We start from the raw sequence: 13,559 nt of genomic DNA, 5'->3' as shown, positions 1-13,559 counted from the left end.
ACTTTACAATTTTATAGAGAAAATTTAAAAAAATAAGATATTTAGCCTATCTTCTTTGCCTTTATTTATAGAAGCTTCTTTGTTGTGAATAAACAAAACTATAATTCGTATTACTTAAAATTTACTGTATTCACTTTACAATTTTATATAGAAAAATAAAAAAATGGGAAAATTGTGCTTCAATAATGACTGGCCCAATTCAATATCCCATATTGAATATAATTAATAAAGAATATTCAAGGATATTGACCTCCTAGAAGGGTTTGAGAGACTGAGCGACTTCGTCCTGATATAAAAATCTTAATATTTCACCAAATGAATCATAAATTTCAATGTCAGTAATAATTTAAAATAAATTAAAGCATGACATAATTTAAAGTAAAAGCATGACATAATTTAAAGTGTGGTAGAATATTGCAAGGCAATTAAAAGATACAATCTAGATGGTATGATGAAAGCGGTTATCTGCAATTAGAAAATAGTATCAAAAGTATTAGTCAAACTAAAATAAATGAGAAGTTCTTAACGCAATCAAAAAAATGTTACATGGATATAACGCTCCATGTTGAAGGTCTAAGTTAAAAGGAACATTTCTCAAAGTTAGAAAAACTGTAATAGTGCTTGTATGAAGATGTTCTTAGAAGATACAATCTAGATGGTATGATGAAAGCGGTTATCTGCAATTAGAAAATAGTATCAAAAGTATTAGTCAAACTAAAATAAATGAGAAGTTCTTAACGCAATCAAAAAAATGTTACATGGATATAACGCTCCATGTTGAAGGTCTAAGTTAAAAGGAACATTTCTCAAAGTTAGAAAAACTGTAATAGTGTTTGTATGAAGATGTTCTTAGTACTTGTTTTTCTTGGGACTATAGGAATTGTTTCTTGTAGTATTGATTTTCAAATTTTCTTCGTATTTATTGAAATTTTAACAAAAGTTTGGAGAAAATATTTAATATTCTTATCTTCTTGTAAATTGAAAAATAATTTTCTAACGTTTTCATAATTTTATTTCTAACTTTTTATTGGTTGACCAAGCTATGATAGGGCTTAATTCTCTTGGTGGATGATGTTTTATTTTTGGTATTTGTTAGTGCCCCACAATTCATTTCAAAATATATTAAAAAAAAACTAATTTTGTTAGTGCCTATTCGTGAATCAGTGCCCCACAATTCATTTTAAAATATATAAAAAAAACTAATTTTGTGAGTGGCTATTCGTGAGTCAGACTGCTTTGCCCAATGATGTCACAACTAACACAATTGTAGGTCTTTTATGTATGTGGGGGGAGGGGAAGTTGGAAAAATTTGCAATTAATATTATTACATTTCATCATTGTGATCATGACTTGTTGTTCTATTAATTATTAAATCATAATGTTTTACCAATTAAAATGTATTTAAAAACATTTAAATATTTTTTCAAACTACTATATTTTTCGTTGTCATACACAGTAGTTCATTATGATACTCTTGTGCGGATATTTTTTGTGTGAAAAGCTTCACACACTGTTGAAGAGAGGAAAACTAATATTATTACATTTCATCATTGTGATCGTGACTTGGTCTTATCTTAATGATTAAATTCTAATGTTTCACCTATTAAAATGTATTTAAAAAAAATAAATATTTTTCCATACAACTATATATATTTTCGTTGTTGTACACAATGGCTCATTATGATACCTCTTGTGTGGAGCATTGCTTGCGTGGAGATTTCCATGTGTGGAAATCTCTGCACACTGATCATTCATTTCGCTCAACTCTCAGTTTACAATTTTACTCATGCTCAAATATAGTCCCTACACCGATATTAATCATACACAAAGATCTACCACACAAAGACAATAAAATTGCCCAAATCTAATTAATACTAGCATAGTAACCACAAACAACCCCACTAAAGTTTTAGGACTTATAAGTCAATACACTACTATAGCAAAACTCTCGTATGAAATCAATTGGCATAGTGACAATAAGTTATCAATATCCATTAGCTACCAATTGGCATAGTACTACGCTTTCTCCATACCAAGCTTCTCAATATGTGAAATAAGTACTGTATTTGTGCCATTGCTTGTGCTTTTTTGAGTTAGCGGTTGTGCCGGATAATAATCGTGGTTATATTGATAAAGGGATGATGATCATGGTTATACTGAAATGTTTTAGACAATCCTATATTGACGTTTTTATGTAAATTCATATTGAAAATCAAGATCACCATTATCATTATGCATATTATAATCAAAATATACTACAGGCCATTCCCCAATATCATGAGCATGAGTGAGCTAGAATAATGGCATTAGATCTCTTAATATTATTCTTGCGAGTGACACAAACATACATCCCCAGGCCTGTGAAAACAACACCAAAGAGTAAAATGCCTAACCCAATGTATGCCTTGGCACCTATGCTCATATTATCTCTGTTTTTCTCAGAAGAGGAGGAAGGTGAAGAATGATGGTACTTTTGTGCATATATCTGGTTCTTTGAAGAAAGAGGAGGAGAAAAATTAGTTACATATGGATTGAAGAAATCATCAACATTTAGGGCAGACATTAATAGATTTTTATGAGACTGTTGGACATTTGATGGTGTATGGGTGGTTGTGTAAGTGTTGACATTCATGTCAAACAAGGGACAACATGATGATTGGGTGTTTGGGAGGAATCCCAAGGTAGTTGCAGGCTTCTTGTAGAAAATCATCACAGTAGCAGGTTTACTAAAGAAGCCAAAAAATGATGATCATAGTGATGGGCCAAATGGAACTCCATGGTAGCTACAAGATTCATGTAGAGAATCATCATAGTAGTAGGCTTCTGAAAAAACCATAAAATGATCATCATGGCGGTTGTGAGTTTAGCAATCAAAATATTCAATGAGCAGAGAAGTTTGCAATCATATTCCAAGTAGCAGAAGGACTCAAAGACTACATCGGACCCTCTCCATTTGAAAGTGTTATGAACATGATTTCCAATGATATGTGGAAGTCCAAAAGTGGACTCTTGGATCAAAAGGCATGGTCTATTGAAGTTCAGGGATTTGAAGCCTTAGGAAGGAAGGAATATCGATATATTGGAGATCAGAATGTCAGAGGTCCAAAATATTAGTGCATCAGAATATCATAGGTCTAGCATATTGGAGCATCGAAATATCAGAGGTCAGCGTATTATCACATCCACACATCGTGATATCAGAATATCGGAGGTTGGAGGACATCAGAACCCCACAGATCGGCACATTGTAACATAGACATATCGGGTATCAGAGTATCAAAACTTCTTAAAGTGAGTAACCTTTAAAAGTTGCGATATCGATAAAGTGTCAACAAATCTTTATAACCGCGAGGAATGATAAAAGAGTATTAACAAAGGATTTTGGTGCAAAGCCAACGGTTGGCTGACCCTCTTCTCTCTCTTCTAGTAGGACACATGGCACCATATGATTGGCTCTGATAAGATACAGTGGCATCTGACGTGAGCATGACATGGTAGTATGACAGGACATGTGTAGGCATATTCAACCTTATTAAGTACTCTAATGGGCTAGAACTGGGTGACACATGTCACCTCTAAGGAGTCTCCACATGGAGTGATGATGTCATATCGAAGGTCGGCATATCGGAGGTTGAAGATGTCAAAACTCTAGAACAGTTGGAGTTTGGAAAAGTTCTGAGAAAGACAGCTTCCGATTTTGAGATTGGCACATGGTCATGAGAGTTCAAAGAAATAAGGGAGCAAAGAAGTTAACAAAGGAATAATGGCCCCCAACAGTGTTTGAAGGTTTAACACCTTAATGCTAAGTGGCAGGTCACAATGCTCAGTCCCATGGAGGAGAAATGCTCAAGGATCTGAACGCCACAAGAGCTAAATATATCGTAACTGAGGAGTATAGGAGCATTGCAAGGATGTGGAATTTCTCCGATTAGACAATATAAAGAGTTAAAGGTGTATGGGTTGGTAGTTGCAAGGTTGAATGCAGGAATAGAAGAGTTGGTAGTTTGAAAGGGGCTGAACCTGCAGAAGACTCTGTAATAAGAAATCAAGGATAAAATTTGTACCAAAGATAAATTTGAGAGAATGATAGAAGCGATCGACTGTTTCATGTGTATGAATGGTTGTATTAAATGAGAACATATCGATCACCTCTGTGATATGTCAAAGATTTGTGGAGTGATAAATGAGATTGGGAATCTCGGAGAAGTGTGCATGTCACCTAAGAATTAATTTCTTAGTATGGGATCTCTACACAATCAGACTATGGAGAAATGCAAGGTCCATCTCTATTTTGGCGTACTATGAAAAGAAACCACTAGAAGATGCAAGAGAGGGAAGGGGATCCATGCCTAAGTACATTTTGGCAGCTAAAGTACACACAAGAAATATTGTCTTGTGCAGAGTGTGTCAGTGGAACAAAAACCATCTCCAACAATGGAGAAGATGGGGGAGTTGAGAAAATGTGTGACCCTATTGTGTTGTGAGTGAAGCACATTGTGATAGAGAGGTTTGAACACCTGAGAGGACTCTCTCTAATAGAGCATAAATAGCAGTGAGAGGGTTGCATGAATAATAGAAGGGGTAGTGCTGAAGAGTAGTTAGTGAAGAGGCCTTGACAATAAAGGAAAATCACAAAGGAAGTTTTGTTGTGAGAAGCAAGAGGAGATCTACTGTAAGTGAGCACAAAAGGTAGAGTGCAGAAGTTGAATATACAAATAAGCATTTATTAGTATTTTACTTGTATGATTGTATGCCTTTGTTTTCAGTTTGAAAATCATATGAAATAGTAGAACAGTGGCAAGGGCAAGTTGGTGCCTCTTGGCAATTTCGTGCTTGCTAACCAAAGGGGGTCGGTGCCTCCTGTGAGTGGGTGCTCACAAACAAACAGATGTAATTAAGTGGGTGCTTTATTTACATCACAAATAAACAACAAATTGGTGTTTTTTTCCCTCTGGGTTTCCACGTGAAAAACATTGTGTCAAATGTGTGTTGCTTATGTGATTATTGTTTGAATATGTGTGTCTGAGATATTGTTGGTTCACTGTTTTGTGAATGAATTCTCTCACAAGTTAAAGAATATAATAAGGGATGGTAAGCATGAAAAGGAAAGGAAAAAGAGTTTCTTAATTACTAATTCACCCCCCATCTCAACAATTCCTTATTTCAATAATTGGCATCAAATCCAAGTTCCTTTAGCAATAGTAAAACGCTAGAAGGTAGATCTATAAGGAATTATGTCTAGGCAAGAGATTCAAGAGGCTTACTCAAGTAGAATGCCAATATTTGATGGGACCAACTATTATTTTTGGAAAGTGAGAATGGAAGAATATCTTATGTCCCTAGGAGTATATGTTTGGACTTCAATACTAATAGACTACAATGTCCCTGATATTGCTCCCATTGATGCAGATGGTAAAAAATTATATGGGAACAATGTTAAAGCCAAGAATGTCATTATCTTTGGTGTTAGTTAACAATAACTTGCAAAAGTTATGAATTTTAAGTTTGTTAAGTGTGGGTAAAGCTTAACCAGAGTCATGAAGGAGATGACAAAGTCAAGCAAGCGAAACTTTAGACTTTTATATTGAGGGTTGAAAGCCTATGAATGAATGAGAATGAAAGCATAGTAGAGTACTTCCTCAGAATTGGTGAAGTAACTAATATGATTAGAGGACTTGGTGTGGAAGTCAAGGAAGAGATGATTGTTCAAAAAATATTATGATCTCTACCCATGAGATTTAATGCCAAAAGCTCAGCTATTGAGGAAATGACTAACTTAAAGGATCTCAAGATGGATCAACTACATGGTACTCTTATAGCCTATGATATGAGAGTAGGAATAGATAATATGAACCAAAGGAATAAAAATTCAAAGTATCCAGAAAGGAAAAGGATCACAAACATCATCAAGACTTCTCCAGTTTTGAATTTGATCAGGAGCTCGCTAATTAGCCAAAAAATTGAATCGTGGTTTAGGAAAATGCAAAGGAGTGTTTCCCTTTAAGTGTTTTTACTTTGGAAAAGTTGGAAATTTCTCTTCCAAATTCCCTGATAAAGGAAATGATGAAAGGGAAGAGGATGTGAAATTTGGAAACAAGTCTTAGACACATCAAAAGAAAAAGCCCTATAATAAGAAGGGGTTCTACTCCAAAGAGGATAACTCTGCACCAGAGTCAGACTATGAAGACTCATTGGATAATGAGTCAGATAAGTGTCTTCTTATGGCATTTGAAATAGACTCCAAAAAACAAGATATTATGGACTCTGAAGAGGAAGAAGAAGGAGTAGTAGACCTTGAAGGGGAACTCATCAATTCCCTTGACGATTTGAAGAAAGAAAGAAAGAAAAATATGCAGTCGAAGAGCAATTACAGTGTGCAGAGGAAGGTATGTATAACTCTGATAATGAGGAGTTTTATTATAAAAAAGAAATCTTGAAGAAGCTATCAACGGCAAGGGTAGTCTAGTCCTTCTATTGAAAGAGAACGAAGGAAACCATGAGACACTAGAAGAGGAGAACAAGAAGCTGAAACAGGAACTTTTTAAGTTGAAAGAAAAATTATGGCAACAAGGAAGTCTACCACTGAAAACTGTAAAGATGGAAGTGTCGCTATTCCTAGCCTCCCACAACTTACATGGTCGACACCACGATAACTGGAGCAAAAGAGATGAAAAGGGCTTTTTTACAGTTGTGATATAAAATACACTAAAGGTTATAAGTGTGCTGAGAAGAAATTATTTTAGATAGATTGTGAAGAGGAGGAAGAAAATGAACTAGGAAAATCAAAAGAAGAGGATATACACCAAGAACCAACCCCAGAGAAAGAAGAAATGAATCTGACCATATCTTGTAATGCATTGGTGGGAACTACCACTCCTGAAACTCTCAAGATAGAAGGATATATCAAGAATTAAAAGGTAATAGTGTTGATGATCCACGTAGTACCCAAAATTTTATTCGTTGTAAGATACCCAAGGAATTGAATTTCTTTCTATATCCAACACAAGAGTGTTAAGTGATGGTTTAAAATGGAGGAACAATAAATTTCTCTAGAAAGTTATTAATATCAAGCTAACCATGGGGGAATATGTATTGAATAGACCAATTCTTTCCATTCCAATGGGTGGTGCTAATGTTGTACTAGGAGTCTAATGGTTACAATCTTCGAGGAAAACATCTTTTAATTTACAATAACTTTTGTTGAATTTTTTTTAGGAAGGAAAGGAAAATGAATTAATGGGTATCGCATGGAAACCAAGGAATATAATCAACTATAATGGCACAAAAAAGTGTTTGAAGAAAGAAAAACAGGGTATAATTTCACAATTATTCTCGCTAGAGGTTCAAACATCGAAATCATCCATTTCTCAAGATATCCAAAAAGTATTGGAGAATCATTCCAAGGTATTTGGGACTCCCAAACACCTCCCACTTATTCATTATTATGATCATGATATTTACTTGATTCTAGCAAGTGTTCCTCCAAACATCATACCTTACAAATATCTCTATGCCCAAAAGAGTGAAACTAAACATATGGTTGTCGAAGTGTCAGAGGTAAGTATAATTCAACCTAGCCCAAGTTCTTTCTCTGCTCTAGTAGTATTGGTGCACAAGAAGGATGGATCATGGCGCATGTGTCTGGATTATAGGGAGCTCAAAAAGATCACTATTAAAGATAAATTTCTCATTCATTTCACTAATGAATTTTTGGATGAATCACATGGAGAAATTTATTTCACAAAGTTGGATCTTCATTCAAGATATCATCAAATTAGAATGAAGACCAAAGACATTATGGAAAAAAATTCATAACTCATGAAGGTCATTATGAATTTTTGGTAATGCCTTTTGGTCTTATTAATGTGCCTTCCATGATTCAAATTTTGATGAATTCCATTTTCAAACCCTTCCTTCGAAAATTTGTGTTAATATTTTTTGATGATATATGAATCTATAGAAATTCTTGAAAGGACCATATTCAACATGTTGATAGGTTGCTCAAACTATTGAAGGAGAAACAATTATATGCAAAAACCTCCAAATGTTTCTTTGGAGTATAGGAAGTGGAATATTTGGGTCATATTTTATCTCATGAGAGTGTTAAGGTAGACCCTAACAAAATTAAAGCCATTAAGAAATGGAAATTTCGCACAACCCTAAAGCATCTTTGAGGATTTCTTGAGTTGACAGGTATTATCGTAATTTCAACTTGACTTTTGCATGTTCAAAAATCACCATGGAAAGATAAATATGATCCACATTTTCTCAAGATAATGTCTTTAGATGAATACTTTGACTTCACACTAAAAAAACGTTGCAGAACCTGCCTTCAAATTTTAGGAAGTAATGCTACCATGCCGTGTATAGTTGTCATTATGAGTTACGAGGAGTCAATATAGAAGTTGTTGATTCTTATGTTATGAGTTGGAGTCATAATATAGATGTGTCAAAGTTAGAGATTTATGTCCTATACATGTGTAACTGTTGTGATCAATAAAAGAAATATCATAGTGTAATTTGTGTTGTGTGTGCAAACTGTCTTGTTCTTTTCAGATTTATAATATGGTATCAAAGCTAGTATGATATGAAAGCTATTACTAGCTTGACTCCCTAAAGAGAGTGTCGGGAATATGTGAGGGATCTAGAATGTTATTGTTTTTGTGTATATATTAGTATAGATCTGTGCGTTTTGTGATTATAGTTTGTTCATGTGGACATTTTTCGTCGTTGTTGAAGGAGGTAGATCTGCGCAAAGACATTTGTTTAGGGTGGATTGTGGATCCGTGTGAGAGAGGAGTCGCAAGTGCAGAGGAGATTCCGGTTATGGATGACTTGTTTGGAACAGTGGGCGAAATCCCTTTGAACTTGTATGGGAGACCGCAATTTTCCTACCTGCATGAGGGAATAGTTAATCGCGGGATCGTTTCAGAGCACTACAAACCATGGAGGAGATTTGCAGCAAAGGGACTCTGCATCGTAGGGGTCTAGAATTTGGCTCGACACCTTCGATACCGTGGAGGAGGTGGCTGACGCTTATGATGTGTCACTTACAAAATGTAGGATTCTTCATGGCCTGTAAGAGGTCATCTTTCCCGTGAAATTGGGGCCACCATGACCGTAGAAACTCGACGTAGAAATTGGGGCCACAACCTGTATCAACTCAACGCAGAAATTGGGGCCACCATGATCGCTGAGGATAATCGAAACTAGGCCATCCGCAATGCCAACATGCAATAGGACATCACGGTTCACTTGGAACCCTAGTCTAAAAATATATGCAGTTGTGTGTTGCTGTGATTGAATTCCATTAGCTTTGTGACCGAGAGTGGCAGCGCTTTAAAGATCATGAAATGGTTGATCGTGGTAATGTATGGCTTATTGAATAAAGAGGAGCCCACCTCCAAATATGCGTCATGAGCTACTCACTATTTCACTCACAATTAATTAAAAAGTTATTTTTTTCTTTCGAAAGGTCACGTGAAGAAAGTCTTCATTTTGTAAAGTCAAGCCTTTGATTGAAAAGGTTGGATTCATTCATTTAATTGGACATGAATTCTTATCACATGTTTTAATATTCACACTAGGACATACATAGGGCTTGGTATGACTACTTTATAAGTTGCATGGTAGATCTTTAATTGTTTCAGCAACAGAGTTTGTTGAGAAAGTAGTGTGTAAAATCGTGTTGACGTTTGTAGTGTGAGTTAAAGTTAGTGTGTTTAAAAAGAAAGGGAGCTGTTGGTAGAAATATTAATGGTGAAGTTTTAATATGTTATTATATTGTGCAAGAATCAAATGATACAGAATCATAAAGAATATACCAACTATTTAACAGAGAAATGTGACCCATCATGTTTAGGTAGTATTAGTCACAGGCAGTCTTTAATAAGGTTAAGCCGGTGTGACCCGTCGTGCTCCAGGAGCGTCAATACAGGTTATTTTATACAATATCAAGTCGTAGAATTGTTTGTTGAAGACATTTTGTACCCATAATGTTATTATAGATAACTGGTGAATATAGCGGAAGGCCATATATAAAACATATGGTGGCATTTCCATAGGATGGTTCAGTATCGAAACTGACCCGTTGTGCTTCGGGAGGTTGAGAAGTGTCAATTCTGCAAAGCACGTCAATGATGGTCTAAAGCAGTTATGTCTTAAATGGATTAAGTGGGAAGATTGAAAGTGTGGTGAAGAAAAGAGCAGAAACCATGAGATTTCAGAGTGGATATGAGTGCTATTGATGACCATATCAGACAAATCTAACAAATATTTATTTATGTTACAATATGTACTTCCAACGTTTTTCATGTAAGTATTAAGGGAGGGTCTTGGAATTAATTCTTCCATGTCATGTATAGTTGTAATTATGAGTTACGAGGAGTCAATCTAAAAGTTGTTGATTCCTATGTTATGAGTTGGAGTCATAATCTAGATGTGTCGAAGTTAGAGATTTATGTCCTATATACGTGTAACGGTTGTGATCAATAAAAAACATCATAGCGTGATTTGTGTTGTGTGTTCAATCTCTCTCGTTCTCTTTAGATTTCTAATACAAATATGTAATTCTAGGTTTTTCAATTGTTACTTTGTCGACAATGCTCCTTGTACTTGTATTATTGTGCAATCTAAGCAATCAAGGGATAAATATCCTCCATACTTCAAAAAATTGTTTCTCAGATCAAAAGTGGTTGCAATTGTAATGATTATTTTTGGGTAACTAAAAATGAGCTACTAGAATATTTCGACCTAGAATAGTAATCATTTATGTAGGAAATGTTTATTCATTACATTATGATAGTGAAAAGGCCATAGGCATTCCACATGAAGTGTGTAGGTTTTGTAACCTCCTCTAGTAAACATATGAGCTTTTATAAGCTTGGTGAGAGGGATTGTATTTTTGCATGCAGTACAACTTGGGAATTATATGTGAATGTTATTTTAGTTCTAACAGTAAAATCAATATTTTATTTTATTTTATGTTATTGATAAAAAAAAGAGAAATGAAATAAATACAAATCTTGAATATGTATTAATGGATAATATTAAACTTATGAACGAAAACAATGATCATGATTAAATGAGCAAACAGTGACATCAAAAAAGGGATTCCCTTTTTGCACACTAGGATGTTTCCCATGTGTGAGTGAGGGAGACCAATAATAAGGTTTTCTTTGTTTTATTCCTTGGTTTCCCTCTTTGTGCATCTACATTCTATTGTGTGATGTCATTGCTAGGTCTGCAAGGATGGCTCTTTTGATTGCCTTATGAGAAGTGATTGCATAACTCTACTTGTTTACAATTGAGTAAAGGTAAGAATTGTTATTGCATCTGTTTCATTATTTTATTAGCTAAACTGATACTAACTCTGTGACTATTATGCAAGAAAAATCTTATTATTCATTGTCAATTGGTTTAAATTGACTATGTAACACTTTCTATTTCCCCACTTATTCTACCCCTAAAAGTGTACTTGGCCGAGAATGCAATAAAATGATGGTCTTTGGCATCTAAACTTACATTTTCACATTAATTTTCAAACTTTACATTTTGTCCTTTGTATAAATGTTTTAATTTATGTTCTTACAGTTGTAAAATTTTAAAGTTATAGAATTTATGTGCTTTCTTTCATATTCTATAAATTTTCCTCTTTCTACCATGTTTTATTGTATATCACATTAACCTTAATTTATGTATATAATGTGTTCGCTAACGTCTTGGCCTTTAATTTATTTAGTATTTGTTTTAGGTAGCCATTTTTTTAAATTTGTTTTGTTTCGTAAATACTATAATTTTCTTTAATTTCACTAACTTTTTCATTTGCTATGATTTTTTTAACATTAGTTGTTGTTGTAAATTAATCTTTTTCTTTAATAAGTTTAATCACACTCTTACATAATGAAGTAAGGTTATTTTTTCATAAAGTGAGTATATATACAATAATTGAAGTATATAATAAAAGAGCATTATTATAGAAGTTGTGTGTATGATTTGATGTAAAGTCACTCATTATACAAATGGGAGATTATGAGTTCAAATCCCAAACAAAGTCTTCTTGTTTAAATAAACTTTATAATAATGGGTTAATTAATGATCTTTCATGACATCTAGTTGTTGTATAATGTAATTTTATTCATTATGAATTAACAACACATATTAATTAAAATTTTCATATTAAAATATAAATCTATCAAAGAACAACCAAAACATCGGTAATTTGGAACATTAAGTTCACAATATGCCTTCAATTATTATTTTTTCACTTATATGTTCAATGTTTGACATTATTAAGAGGGTTATTGTCTATTTAATTATTCATGCATAAAGTATTTGTAGTCAATTTATTTTCTTCATTTTATAAGCTACAAGTAGCTTAGGCCCTACAGTGTTCTAAGGTCCCAACCTTAGAGAACTGATTGGTTCGCTATTTTTGTAAATAGTTTCGTGTTTAGGGTTAGTGTGTTAGTTTTTTTATTCTTCTTTTTCTTGACAACCAAGTAGGTTGAGTTGTGTTATTATTAGTATGGACTCAATTCTTACTCGAGTGACTTAGCTCTACATCACATAAAAAACATCTCATTGTGAATTGTGATCCCCTGAAGTTGGACTCACTTTGAAGTTTGAAATGTTAGGTTTAAAAAAAATACTTTTTACTGGTTTTTCCAAATCTCTTTCAAATATAATCAAACTATATGGATTCATTATTTCAAAGTGTTCCCATCACTACTCGATAGCCACTGAGATGGCTGAGACATTGATGTGGGTGTAGTGTTTGAGCAAGACTTACATTCTAAAACATCAACAAATATCTTAGAATTTTGAATAAATATATGTATATATATAAACAAAGTGTTTATAACAACCTATTACAAATACATCTTCAATTTATAATCATTTTTGCAAATTTTATAAAGGTATTGTATTGGATAAAAAAATTATCCACTATTAAAATACAAAATAAGGGAGAGATGTATAAGCGTCCTCTTTATAATAAAGATCCTAAGTATTTATGACATCTTATTAGTGTATTAGGATTTACATTATATGAATTTAATTAAATACATCAAGTGTAGCTATGTGGTATTAAGAGATAACCAAAATTCAAAATTCAAATCGGGGATGACCATATAGGGAAAACAAAGCGTTCACTAAGGATGTTTCAGGTGACACTATGAATACCTCCTCTTGTTGCAAGCTTGATCCAATTCTCTATAATAAAAGCTATTGAAATATATTGAAATACTTCAACTACCATCCAATAATCAAAATTGAAACAAATGATGGCCATAAAACAAGAGGACTCCGCGTAAAAGAGTTCCTGACTCGTCACATTTGTTACATTCCACATCAAGCCAACCGAACTAGATAGACTGACCATGGAGTTTATACAGGTGCAAATAGGTGACCCAACTAATCTCATAATCATGAATTTAAGTCTCTCACACATGTTGAGTGCTCTATCCCTCATCTCACAAACCTAAATTGAGTCAAAACCTATGTGATCTCACTAGCGTATTTCCCAATGGATGTCTTCTCAAGTGGAGGAAATCTTCCCT

The sequence above is a fragment of the Pinus tabuliformis genome, chromosome J (assembly GCF_031772625.1).
Source record: "Pinus tabuliformis cultivar Carrire ecotype Pingquan chromosome J, CPIR1, whole genome shotgun sequence".
In the NCBI taxonomy this organism is placed as follows: Eukaryota; Viridiplantae; Streptophyta; class Pinopsida; order Pinales; family Pinaceae; genus Pinus; species Pinus tabuliformis.
The sequence above is the reverse complement of the archived record's forward strand: the minus strand, read 5'-3'. Positions refer to the sequence as shown.